The sequence below is a fragment of the Rhipicephalus microplus genome, unplaced genomic scaffold, assembly GCF_043290135.1.
Source record: "Rhipicephalus microplus isolate Deutch F79 unplaced genomic scaffold, USDA_Rmic scaffold_16, whole genome shotgun sequence".
Classification (NCBI taxonomy): domain Eukaryota; kingdom Metazoa; phylum Arthropoda; class Arachnida; order Ixodida; family Ixodidae; genus Rhipicephalus; species Rhipicephalus microplus.
The window spans coordinates 14,605,087-14,619,566 of NW_027464589.1; positions in this window are offsets into that span (position 1 = coordinate 14,605,087).

Below are 14,480 nucleotides of genomic sequence, written 5' to 3' on the forward strand. Positions count from 1 at the left end.
ATCAAGCTAAGTTTTGGAAGAGCAGTGAAAGTGGGAAGGAGACAAGATGAGCAACTACAGGAAAATTTTTATCCAGAAAGGCAAATTGAAATAGCCACTAAACAAATTGAGAAAGTAATCACGGAGGATAATAAGACAGTGTGGACATACACGAATTTAATTAGACTCTTTGAGATTGAGCTTGCTAAGACGCGTGACAAGTCACCCCGGAAAAGAAGACACAAACCCAAAAGTTGGTGGGATGAGGAAGTTAAGAGAGCCATAGCAAAACGTCAGGAAGCCTCTAGGGAACACAGACATGCTAAGCAGCGGGGTGAACCGACAGATGATGTGGAAAGAAAATGGGCAACCTTTCTAAGCTGTAGAAGGGATGCATCCCTTCTGATCAATGAAAAGATTAGAAGGAAGGGAGCTCAGTGGCTGGCAGAAGTACATAAAAAAGATAGAAAGGCAGCTGCGAAATTTTGGAACCATTTAAACTCCCTAAGAAATGAGACGAGCCTAGAGCAGAACTTTATAACTACAGCCCAAGGTGCTAGGCTAGAAGGGGACGAAGCTATTGAATATATAAGAACAAGGGTGACAGAAAAATTTCAACAAAGAAGTACTTTATGCACCACAATAGACAAAGACGAATCAAGTGGTGCAATGGCTCCATTTTCACAACAAGAGTGGGAAAGGGCTGAGAAAAGGGTTCCTAGTAGTACATCAACAGGCCCAGATGGCATTCCAATTAGGCTGATAAAAACATTAGGTCCGAAGTCTAAGCAGGCTTTGAGAGAGGCAGTGAGTACAATAATAATCGATGGTGAAGTTCCCGATGGATGGAAACTTAGCAGGATGAGCATGATCTATAAAGGAAAGGGGGACAAAGCTGACATAAACAACTACCGTCCTATAACAGTGACATCAGTGGTCTACAGGCTGGCGATGCAGATTATAAAGGAAAGACTGCAGGCGTGGATAGAGGATGAGGGGGTGCTGGGGGAACTGCAGAATGGGTTTCGGAAACACAGGAGGTTGGAAGACAATCTGTTCTCACTGACGCAGTGCATCGAAATAGCAGAAAAAGAACACAGGCCCCTGTGGCTAGCATTTTTGGATATCAAGGGAGCGTACGATAGCGTGGTTCAAGAGGAATTGTGGGGAATACTGGACACACTAGGCGTGGAACATGTAGTCACTAATCTTTTAAAGGGTGTCTATAAAGGTAACAAGGTAGTTATAAAGTGGGAAAAACAGGTATCCAAGCCGGCAGAGGTAAAACGGGGGCTTAGGCAGGGGTGCCCCCTGTCACCCTTATTATTCATGATGTACCTACAAGGATTAGAGGCAAAATTAGAGGGAAGTGGACTGGGCTTCAACCTCTCTTTAGTCAAACAAGGAAAACTTATTGATCAGGCACTACCAGCATTAATGTACGCAGATGATATAGTGCTAATGGCCAACAACAAGGAAGATTTGCAGAGATTGATGGACATCTGCGGTAATGAGGGAGATAGGTTAGATTTTAGATTCAGTAGGGAAAAATCTGCAGTCATGATTTTCAATGACAACGAAGGTAGTGAGCTTAGAATACAGGAGGTCACGCTAGAGATAACAGATAAATACAAATATCTGGGCGTATGGATAAGCAATGGGACCGAGTATCTGAGGGAACACGAAATATACGTGACGACTAAAGGTAACAGGAATGCAGCAGTCATGAAAAATAGGGCACTGTGGAATTACAATAGGTATGATGTTGTGAGAGGAATATGGAAAGGGGTCATGGTTCCTGGGCTGACGTTCAGCAATGCGGTCTTGTGCATGAGATCAGAAGTTCAAGCAAGATTAGAAATTAAGCAACGTGGAATAGGTAGGCTTGCTTTAGGAGCTCACGGGAATACACCAAATCAGGGAGTACAAGGTGATATGGGATGGACATCATTTGAGGGCAGGGAAGCTAGCAGCAAGATAAAATTTGAGAAGCGATTGAGAGAAATGGGGGAAGAGCGTTGGGCTAGGAAGGTTTTCAGCTACTTGTACATGAAGAATGTCGATACAAAATGGAGGAAGCGAACCAGGAAGTTGACTGGTAAATACTTAGAAAACAGCAGGTGGCCAAACCAAAAAGAACTATCGGTTAAGAAAAAAGTGAAGGAAACGGAGACTGACATGTGGAGAATGGGCATGATTAAGAAGTCCGCACTAGAGATCTATCGAACTTTTAAGCAGGAAATTGCCAAGGAAAGGATCTATGATAATACTCGGGGTAGTTCTCTACTGTTTGAGGCCAGGACGGGAGTACTGCGAACCAAGACATATCGGGCCAAATACGAAGGGGTCGACACAGTATGCAGTGCGTGTGGAGAGGAAGAAGAAACTGCCGAACACTTGATAATGTTCTGTAAAGGGCTTCACCCTATAGTTCAGGATGATGGCGCAGAGTTTTTCAAAGCACTGGGATTTAGGGACAGCGAGGGCAAAATAGACTTTAAGCGGGTAGACTTAACTAGAAGGAGGTTATCTGATTGGTGGCTAAAGTCAAGGCACGAGTGAAAATTAAACCCTTCACTGCGAAGTACGAATCCTCAACTTCATTATTTAAAGGAAAAAAAAAGATAAATGTAATGGTTAGTTCACTAAGTATTACGGCTAGGTGGCGTTAGCCGCCGCCCGATCTAAAGGGTACAGCCACATCCATCCATCCATCCATCCATATCGTTTCCCGAGAATCGACTTTTTGGGAAGCGCGCCCTTTTGAGACCGAGAAGACTCGCTTCCATGGCCTGCACCGCCTGACCTTACAGTGCTGATGCAATCCATATAGCTACACATGCACACATGGTCACATACTACACATATATTACGAACAAGTACATGAACATATGCGCTAACAAGTACGCAACAAGAGCACAATCAACCATTCACAGCAACGGCCCACACTTCGACGTGTTTACTCACACCCTACTATGAAAGCGTACCAGCTTATATAGCGATGAATTTCAACTGACTATAGTGGCATAAGATACAATTAGGCTTTCTTACACTTTTTTTACGTTTTGTATCGATATCAAAACATGCGCATACGTAAATATATTTTATCTGATGCTTAGACAAATGTAAGTTTATCAATGGTTGCACAATAATAAACGGAATAATTACTAGAGCTTATGAGGTTTTCACGAAAGCGCATACCCCCAAGCCATGCATAGAATGCCCACGGCATTCCGAAGGCTGCGGCATCTGTCAACCACTGCCCCAGTTACTTTTTTCTTGAAGCCTCCGAGAGTGCAAACACTTGCCACGCGTTAGCCATTTCGGAGTTTAGTTTTTTCGTCTTGTTACTTGGAGAGGGCGCAGCATTAAGACCATACTTTGTCTCCGTCGTGGTAGGTGTTCTGTGGTCACTTCGACCTTGTTTAGTTGTTTCGTCTTACCGTTTACTTATATTCTTTTTACGTGCGTACCACAAGTGTGACCGTTAGCCATGAATACAGTACACCACTAGCCCTTCAATGACAATGTTTTTGATGCATAACGACCGTCCTAGCAGTGTATACGTACGTTACAACGCGGCTCTTGCGAGAGAAATAAGCAATGACCTTGCATCCGACGGTATTTTTTCGTGAGCTATGACAGTGGCTGTTGGCGTCGTGGAAGCTTTAATACTTGAGTGGAGGAACTATCGCCGCAGTGAGCCAGTTTACTATAACTTTAAAAAATGTTGTGTCTGCATATTTTTCTGCTTCAGATGCCTCTCGCGATTCGCCTCGCGTGTCAACTGGCAATCATAGTGCGTGCCACAATTTTGTTGTTAGCGCTGTGGCTGTGGTGGTTATTACTCTGGATACGGAATACTCTTTTCACAAAGGTGAGTGAGCGTAAGTACTTACTTGCTGTGCACAGCTGTTACTAGAAGTGCATTTTGAGTTTCTCACGACAAAGGAGAATCATGGACGAGAAAGGCATACTGCACGCGTGCATAATTCCTCCCTACTTTTCAGTGCTGGCATGGGCAATTCAAAACGAAAGCGATTGAGAATTTGGTTTAACCTACAGATGTCATTGGTTCACTTTTCACAAAGTTTAGTTATGATGAAGTTTATAAAGTTGCTGATGGTTGTAAGCTAGTCTGGCGAATAAACGCTCGGTGAAACTTCGCAGCCTGTTTCACTTTGTGCTTTCACCTGCCGTGGTAGCATAGCCTTATTGGGTGTCGTGTGACTATGCTGGAGGATGCAGGTTCGACTTCTGGCCACGGCGGCCGTATTAAAATGGGGGTAAACTGCAAAGAACATCCATATGGCGTTAGTGGCAGGTATAACTCTATCAATTGTATATGATCGTACTTTCGTGCATGGACTGTACAGTGGTATCAGGTTTCCTAGAATGTTGAAAAATTAAGTGTGATGCTTTTTTACGCGCCTCGTTGAATTTATGAGTGCTGTTGGTGCCGTGCGAAACTAAAAATGCGTGGACTTACCAAGTATGTCGACACCGAAAAAAATCATTATTTTTTTTACACTCTAAGGTAATCGATAAAGCAAGACTGCTTGGGAAGCAGAGCTCCTTGTATTCGTGACAAATTGGTAGCATGAAACAACACGAGACACACATGGAAGTGTGCGGAGCATCGTGCGAGTGCCTGACGACAAAAAAAAGAGAGGCTTTTACTCTACACTAATAAAACAAAAGAAAACGTCACTCCTGCGTTGCTTACAACAATGTTAGGTAAAAGCAATCGCTCGCGACTGGCCGCGGCTGCCTATAGGCTTGGCGTGCACATGCGCGCGAGCAAGACCCACATGATTGAGGAAAAACTTGAACGTGAATGGAGGAACGTTGCTCCTTTGGTCCTTGCCGCGAGAGGGCACGACGGGTAAACCACCCGCAAGGGAGGAAGTTGCTGTGCCGAAGGAGGAACGGAGCTCGTTTCTCCATTCTCACTCCCCTTTTTTAGAGTGTACAACGCGGCGGTGCAGGAGACGATGCAGATATCTCCTTACAAATTGGTCTATGGAAGGAGCCCGGCAATGACGCTCGATGCCATGTTACCCAACGTCACCAACGAAGAAAACCTCGATGTGAGTGAGCACCTTCAACGTGCCGAAGAAGCCCCACAACTCGCGTGTCTCCGTATCAAGAATCAACAGACGACCGACAGCCGCCGTTACAACCTTCGACGACGCTTCGTGGAATACCAGCCCGTTGAACGTGTTTGGGTATGGACGCCGATACGCCGACGTGGACTAAGTGAAAAGCTTCTGCGACGGTACTTCGGACCGTACAGGGTGGTTCGACGTCTCGGCCCACTTGATTACGAGGTTGTCCCCGACGGCATCACGAACTCTCAACGACACCGATCGCGACCTGAAGTCGTCAATGACACGCGCCTCAAGCCGTTTCATGCGTGTTAACAAACTGATAGAGTATTTTTTGTACTATTACTGTATCGTAATTTATTCAAAGTACTTTTTTGCATTATTGTTGTACCTTCAACTTTAGTTAAAGCATCGGGATGATGCCCTTTTCAGAGGGGGGCAATGCCACGTTCCATTTCTCAAGTTTTGTTATCGCCCCAAAACACTACACAATTCTCAGCGCAAAACGCGCGTGCAGTTTTCGAGAAGCTTCCGGACTTTAGTATATCATTTCGATAAGGTCAAGCCCACTATGCGAACTGTACAGATTATTCTGGAACCTACGCCATCACCAGCGATAACGCTAGAACATTCAATGGCAAAAGAATAAATGCCGACGCACTTCGCCGCTTGTCAGTAGTTCATCGACGGCCGATGCTCCGTTCTCCGCTATCAGTCCAAGACTGCTACTGTAAACGGACTTTCCGTTTGCTGGGCACAGGTTCGCCCAAAAAAACAGGAAAATTCCAACGCAAAGTGTCCTGTCCTCGGCCACGTCATGACCATGTGACATTATATATATATATATATATATATATTGTTGAGACGTTTATTGGCGGACGGTTGTCGACGATGCTTGACAGTGACAGTCAATGCGGGTACCGACTCTCTGCACGAGCTGCTCTTCTTCTTGCTAAAAAGGGCAACCCACTAGAAGGCGCTGGAGAGGACGACCCACTGTTCGAAGGCTTCACCACAACTACCCCGGGTACGAAGAGGGAGCCGCCTGGCGACCTAGCAGCTGGTTACTATGAGCGGGTCGTGGTAGGCTTTGAGGCGCTCCACGTTGACAATGTCGCGCCCTCGACGGCGCATGTCCGAAGATGGTTCGATGGGTTCGATCAAGTAATTAACAGGGGAAGTGCGTTCGACGACACGGTAGGGGCCTTCGTATTTGGGCAATAGTTTTGAAGATAGGCCAGTTGAAGTGGAAGGGATCGAGAGCCAGACGAGCGCTCCAGGGAGGAACATGGGCGCAGTGGTGCTGGTGTCAGCGCGGATGCCTTTTTGCCGCTCTTGATCATGCGCTGTAAAGGTCCTTGCGAGCTCTCGACACTCTTCAGCAAGCTTGGCTGTAGCAGAAATAGGCGCCCACTCTGACGGATCTGGCTTGTACGGAAGTATAGTGTCGATGGTGTGCGACGGGTGCCTTCCATATAATAAAAAGAAAGGTGAAAAGCCAGTAGTGCTCTGAGGGGCGGTGTTATATGCGTAGGTGACGAAGGGTAGAATGGAATCCCAATTTGTGTGATCAGCGGCGACGTACTTGGAGAGCATGTCGCCGAGCGTACGGTTGAAGCGTTCAGTAAGGCCATTCGTCTGCGGGTGGTAAGCAGCAGTTTTGCGGTGAACAACGTTGCACTCTTTGAGAACGGCTTCGACGACTTCAGACAGGAAGACGCGGCCTCGATCACTGAGCAGTTACTGAGGTGGACCGTGTCGCAGCATGAATCGTTGGAGCAGGAAGGAGGCCACATCGCTCGCTGTAGCCGCGGGGAGAGCGGCAGTTTCGGCGTATCGCGTGAGGTGGTCCACAGCAACAATGGCCCAGCGGTTACCGGCCGACGTTAGTGGAAGTGGCCCATACAAATCAATGCCAACGCGCCCAAATGGCCTGGCAGGGCAAGGTAGAGGTTGCAGACCTACCGGCGACAGGTGCGTCGAAGTTTTGCGGCGCTGACATTCTATGCAGGAGCGAACGAATTTCTGCACATAGCGGTACATGCCGCGCCAAAAGTACCGTTGGCGAATGCGCTGGTAAGTCTTCGATACGCCGGAGTGCGCACATTGCGGATCAGTATGAAAGAATTCGCATATGTCAGAGCGCAGACTGCGGGGTATGACTAGTAGCCACTGGCGGCCGTCACCGCTGTAATTGCGTCGGTGGAGAAGGTCGTCGCGAACGGCGAAATGGTGGGCTTGACGACGCAGCGCGCGAGTGGATGGAGTGGATGGATCAGTCAGCAAGTCTATCAGTGAGGCAATCCATTGATCCCTGCGCTGTTCAGTAGCAACGGCATGAATGCTAATGGAAGAAACGGCAAGGTGAGACGCTGAGTCGTGGGCATTGTCGTCAGGCAAGGGAGAGCGCGACAGGGCGTCGGCGTCAGCATGTTGCCTTCCGTTGCAGGTACAGCACGCGGATGTCGTAGTCTTGCAGGCGAAGTGCCCACCGGGCGAGACGGCCTGAGGGATCTTTCAATGAGGACAACCAGCATAGTGCGTGATGGTCGGCGACTGCATCAAATGGGCGACCATATAAATAAGGTCGGAACTTGGTAAGGGCCCACACGATTGCCAGACATTCTTTCTCAGTGACGGTGTAATTAGTCTCGGCTTTTGTAAGCGTACGGCTTGCATACGCCACGACATATTCCGGGAACCCTGGTTTGCGCTGCGCAAGAACAGCGCCGAGACCGACACCATTGGCGTCCGTGTGTACCTCTGTAGGGGCAGTAGGGTCGTAGTGGCGGAGTATGGGAGGCGACGTCAGTAAACGACGAAGCGTTGTGAATGCGTCGTCACACTGTGATGACCACGAATGGAGAGGCCCGTTACTACCGAGGAGTTTTGTCAGCGGCGATGCGATAGACGCGAAGTTTCGGATGAAGCGCCGAAAGTAGGAACACAGTCCTAAGAAACTGCGCAGTTCCTTGATGGATGTCGGCTTGGGGAACTCGGTCACGGCCCGAAGCTTGGCTGGATCGGGGAGAATTCCGTCCTTGGACACGACGTAGCCGAGTATTGTCAACTGCCGAGCTGCAAATCGGCACTTCTTCAGGTTCAGTTGCAGACTGGCGTCACTCAGACGCGTTAAAACATGCCGCAGGCGTTGAAGATGCGTTGAGAAGTCCGGAGCGAAAACGACGACGTCATCGAGGTAGCACAGGCACGTGTGCCATTTCAGGTCACGCAGGACGGTATCCATCATGCGCTCAAAGGTGGCAGGCGCATTGCACAGCCCAAACGGCATGACGTTGAATTCGTACAAGCCGTCGGGAGTGACGAAAGCGGTATTCGGTCGAGCGTCTTCAGCCATAGGTACTTGCCAGTACCCTGAGCGCAAATCTAGAGATGAAAAAAATTCGGCTCCTTGCAGGCTGTCAATCGCGTCATCCACACGCGGTAGTGGGTACACGTCCTTACGAGTGATCTTGTTGAGACGTCGGTAGTCCACACAGAACCGCACAGAACCGTCCTTCTTCGCGACGAGAACGACAGGAGATGCCCAGGGGCTGTTAGAGGGTCGAATAACATCGCGGCGTAGCATGTCGTCCACTTGCTCGTTGATTACACGGCGTTCTGTGGGAGATACGCGATATGGACGTTGCCGTAGTGGTGGTTGTGCGCCTGTGTCAATGCGATGCGTAACAGTGGATGTGCGGCCGAGAAAAGGTTGAGAGACATCGAAAGAAGAGCGGAATTCTTCCAACAGGGCCAGAAGCTGGGAGCGCTGGACCGGCGTAAGGTTACCGGCGTAAGGTTGTCGGCAATGGAAGGACCAAATACATCAGCGGATGATGAAACAGATGTAGAAACAGCACTAAGCGTATTGGAACTTCGGCAGTGCGTGTCATCAGGTTGATCCATGACTTGTGCGTCTTCGATGGGTTCCACGCTGCCGAGACATTCCCCTCGCACCAACGTAACACTGTACGGGGATGAGTTCAGAACAAAAATAGTGGTGCTGCCGCGAGTTACTTGCACGGTCGCGAAAGGAACCAGCAAACCTTTTCTGGTGAAAACACGATGAAAAGGCGAGAGGAGTGCAGCGGTGCCTGAAGGACTGGCACAGTACACCGACACCGCCGCGGACGAGTTTGCAGGCACTTGCGTGTCGTCCCTGACGAGTAATTTGCTTGCAGTAGATGGACTGTCGGCCGGCGTCAAAGAAGAGAATGGTGTTAGCTCTATTTCTGCTGGTGCGCAATGAATGACGGCGTCGTGGCGGGAGAGAAAATCCCATCCTAGGATGACGTCGTGAGAGCATGAAGGAATTATGATGAATTCAACGGCATACATCACGTCCTGAATCATGAGGCGGGCTGTACACATTGCTGTAGGGTGAATGCTTTGGGCGCTGGCTGTACGGAGGGAGAGCCCGGAAAGTGGCGTGGTCACTTTGCGCAGTATTCGGCTAAGCTTTGCGTCCATCACGGATACGGCGGCTCCAGTATCTACAAGGGCAGATGCACGAACACCATCCACAAGCACGTCTATCACGTTCGAAGGTCTTTCCTGAGGGCTTCCGCAGTTCGACAGCGTCGCAGCCCTTGCCTCGTGGACTGCGACGACTAGTTTTCCTGGTCACCCTCTAGTGGACGTGGCCGCATTGGCGACAGTGAGCGACGTCGCGGAAAATGTGAGCGGCGGGTAGATGGAGCGGGGCGGGACGACGGTGACGTAGGTGGCGGTTGGTCATAGAAGCGGCTCGATTGGCTGGGAAAATTGGAGGCGACTTGCGGTCGCTGCACACGATTGCAGTAGCGTGCTACGTGCCCGACGCAACCACAAGCAAAGCAGATGGGGCGATTGTCCGCAGTGCGCCATCGGTTCGTGGGTCCCATCCATGTCGAAGAACGCGATGGGCGAGCCGGCTGCTGATATAACTGCATAGTGGGCGGCACACGGGGCACGTGGATGACGTCGGTATATGTAGGCGGCACAGTTTCTCCGAAGGCCTGGGGTCTGGCGATGGTTTCGGTGTAACCAAGAGGGCCAGTCACAGGAATCGGTGGGGGTGGCCTGGCGACAACTTGGGCGTAACTGAGTGGTGTAGATACTGGAGGCGGCTGGTGATATTCTGGAACGACCTCCGCGATTTCCTGCTGAATGGCTCGGCGGAGGGGAGGCAGAAGTGTGCTTGACGACTGTTCAGCACGGTGCGGGGAAGCAAAGGCCAGTAAAGAGACCTGGCGGGCAACTTCTTCACGCACGAATGTCTTGATTTCAGCAAGCAGGGCGGTGTGGTCCGGAAGTGTTGACAAGGCCGAGAGATCAGCGTCACGTGAGGGTGGTCGACGGGTCATCGAGCGCTGCCGTCGCAGCTCCTCGTAACTTTGGCAAAGTGTAATGATCTCTGCTACAGTGCGAGGGTTCTTGGCCAGGAGCATGGTGAAGGCATCGTCGGCGATGCCTTTTAGAACATGGGTAATTCTGTCGGCCTCTGACATGCTCGCGTCCACTTTTTTGCACAAGTCAAGGATGTCCTCTATGTAGCTTGTGAAGGACTCACCGGTCTGCTGTGCTCGTTCACGTAACCGCTGTTCGGCTTGGAGCTTACGAACGGCAGGACGGCCGAACACGTCGACGACGGCGGTTTTAAAAGCGGACCAAGTGGGGAAATCGGATGCGTGGTTGTTGTACCACATGCCGGCCACACCCGCGAGGTAGAAAACCAGGTTGCCGAGTTTACCTGCCTCGTCCCAATGATTGGGGACGCTGACGCGTTCGTACATAGCAAGCCAGTCCTCGACGTCGGTGCCATCCGCGCCGGTGAAGACAGGAGGATCCCGGATGCGGGGAACACCGGAACATGGCGTCGGCGCAGGAGGAAGCGTTTGCTGTGCGGCGTCTTGGTGCATGGTAGAAGGCACGGTGCGGGATCGTAGCTCCAGGGGCATCAAATGCTAACCGAAGGTGTTAGAAGGGCACAGCACTCTCCACCAAATTGTTGAGACGTTTACTGGCGGACGGTTGTCGACGATGCTTGACAGTGACAGTCAATGCGGGTACCGACTCTCTGCACGAGCTGCTCTTCTTCTTTCTAAAAAGGGCAACCCACTAGAAGGCGCTGGAGAGGACGACCCACTGTTCGAAGGCTTCACCACAATATATATATATATATATATCTATATATATATATATATATATATATATATATATATATATATATATATATAAAGACTGCACGTCTTCTGGCCTAGTTGTGACCCCTTTATTCTAGCCACCACAACGCCCTTTCGTTGTTCTTCCTAGGTGCGCGCGTGTACCATGACTGCGTTGATGCCGTAGCTGCTTCTTATTGAAGTCAGTTTCGTTATATCATCGGGTTGTCTACGGTGCCGAGTCCTCGCAATTAGCGCAGTCGTCGACGAATAATTTTGAAGAATTCGGAGGTACTCGTCTATTTCGTGTGATCTAATGTTTCGGGCCAGCTGGCCGCCTCACTGCCTTTGCCTGCCCTTAGCCTCATACGTTCTTGCCCGCCAGTCCATCGACCGCAATGCCACTTACAAAATTGGATGAGATTACTGTGGAAGACCTCTGCTGGTTCACAGTGTACTTCACGTGCCATGAACGTTCGCGCGGTAACCAGGAGACGAATGGCTCAAAGGAAGACGTGATTGAACGGTTTCTACATAACATCGCCCGGAACCGTCAACCGTCTGGTGGGCCAGACTTGACAGCTGAGCAGCCCGTTTTAGGTACGAAAGTGCTGAGTGACCTACTACAGCAGTTTCCGACATTAACACGTCGGCCGACATTTCCAGTTCAACTCACTACGTTGCGCCACCTTTCGGCCCCGCTGCCGAAAGGTGGCGGGGCTGAAAGCATCTATGCTCACCAGTGGCTTGAAGAACTCGAGTGTACTCAAGGCTTGGCGCCATGGACAGTGTCTACTCTCCTCGCCGTTGCGCTTGGTAAGATCCGTTGCCCTGCAGCAAATTGAAAGGCTTGGCAGAGAACCTGTTAGGCACAAGGGAGAATTTCAAAGCTGCGTTAGAGAAGCAGTTTTGAGACAAGCTTATGCTCTTGAAGTGGCAGCACATAGTCACCAGACGCGTCCAGTCACCAAGGGAGAGACTCGTTAACTGCTTCTTGGGGGAACTGCACGTAATTTCAATATGTCCCGTTGAACTGAGAAATCCTCAGCGCTTTCAATATGTACTACAGGGTGTACGTGACGCACACTTAGCAACAACTATTGCTCCACAACGTCCAACAACCATCAGTGCAGTTCTCGCGATCATACCCCAACTCAACCGAACTTTAGACCACACCTTTGTTTTCTCAAGCCAGTCGCCCATTGCAGCCAGAACGAGTGCCTTCCATGCCTGTGCAGCAATTTTGTAGTATGCATGACAGCTTTTCGTCACCAATTAATCCAGCTAGGTCACCAGTCTTGGGTAGCATTTCATTGCTACCAATGGAAGAGCAAGCCAGTCGTCACTCAGAAATCAGTCCTAGAAATGGCGCACTGTCTTAAGTTCTAGAGACGAACTAAGGAAGGCCACATGCTATAGTTGTCAGCAGACTGGCTGTCTTGCATCCAAATGTCCTCGTTCCAGATGCAACGCTCAGAACCTGTAAAGGAGTCTTCCTTCCATTACCTGCTTTCAAGCTTCAGAGGCACTCGCGTGTGCAGTGTGCTATAAATCAAAAACTTGTGAGCACTGTTGATGCGTTTCAAGGCAGTCGATCCAAAGACACAATACTCTCGCTGAGTGTTGTTGGATAAGCGAACTTGTTACCACAGTCCAAGCCTCCCATACCTGTTTTAGGGGGTGATGCCGTCATGGCAGTTAGTACATCATGTACTTGCATCGCTGTGGGACCTATTTCAGCAGTGCTTGAGGTTTTAGTTCTAGCTAGAAAGTCCTAGCCTTTGATCCTGGGAGAGAACTCATTTGAAGCCACTCACGCTGAGCCTATTGTTCGGGCACCTCATGCAACATCAATTCATCATCCCAGCACGTTTTTTGGCATGCGATGCATGGAGAAGGCACTGCCGAAAATGTCTAATGCTGTTGTGCTGTCGAATAGCTCCACGCCTTTTTTCACACCAGCAACGTCTTGGGTTTGCCTGTTTGCCGTTTTCGCCATTGCCTGACTACACCCAAACTCCATGCTTACCCATCAACCATAATGAAGAGTTGACTGAGCAGAAGCCACATGACCTGAAGGACGCAGCACTTTGCATGATGGATGCTACGTTGAACATGCCATGCCTGCGTTGTGCTCAGATGGTCCCCCAGCAACAAGTTGTTATTGCAGTAACGACGCCTCGCATCAGCTTATTGACCTGCTCGCCACAAATGATGATTCAAAACTCTACAAAGGGGTTGAGCGTTCCACGAACTTTATGCCAGATGCTACGCCATATACACGTAAATCATGTAAGTTTGGTAAAACTGATCGCAATTTACGGAGCTCCAATGTCGAGTGTTTCATGCTCAGGGCTCGGTCACCAAGATGCTACACAGGTAGAACAAGGACTGTACCAGACAGCAAGCCAGCTGCTGCAGGCAAAGTACTTAAAAGAAAGAAACAACGGGACGCCAAGGCAAGTATTCACTCAGTGGCATGAAAACTTTCCAGTTTTCGGTGTGAGCTTATACAAAGTTTCAGCCATAAGATTCAGGCGCTAGTTAAAAGAAACACAGACAGTAGGTGCAAGAATAACAAAACCCACCAAGCAAGCTGCTAAGCCAGCCCAGAATAAGTGACACAAACTTAGTCAAGAATGCCTAGACGTTGCGAGCAACAAGAAAGTGGGAAAGGCACCAGAAAGCGCAGGTGCCTTCTATCAAGACAGCTACGTCGTGCACAGTAAGTCTAACTTGACTAACCCGTCAACAAGTACATGTGCGTGGCCTAAGTTTGAAAAGGATGAGGAGGTTGTTCATCAAACGGATATGAAGGCGACAAAGGTGAAGCACTTTAAAGAATGTGAAATGTGCCGTGCGAAATGGGCTCAGGAGAAGCAAAAATTTCACGGGACTCTGAACAAGGAAGAACAGATGAAGGTCAGAGGTGACTTTATTTTGAAAAAGCACCGCTAAAGTTGTGTGAGGAGCAGCAGCAAAGCAGGCGCAAAAAGTGGGATTCAAGCACAGAGATCGTGAGGTAACGTCAGATATAGTGCCGCTAGAAACGACCGGATAACATCAAGGCACGTCAACAGGCCAACCTTTAGACCAAGATAAAGAGCCCCAAGAAGAAAAACCATGTTTTTTCAGAATTCACGCACCTTATATGAGTTTTCGTGACTGCAAGTCTATGAGACATTTTCATAAAAATCGGGTAGGATGCGATGTCAAAAGCCAAACGAGCATTTTATAAAAAAGAGGG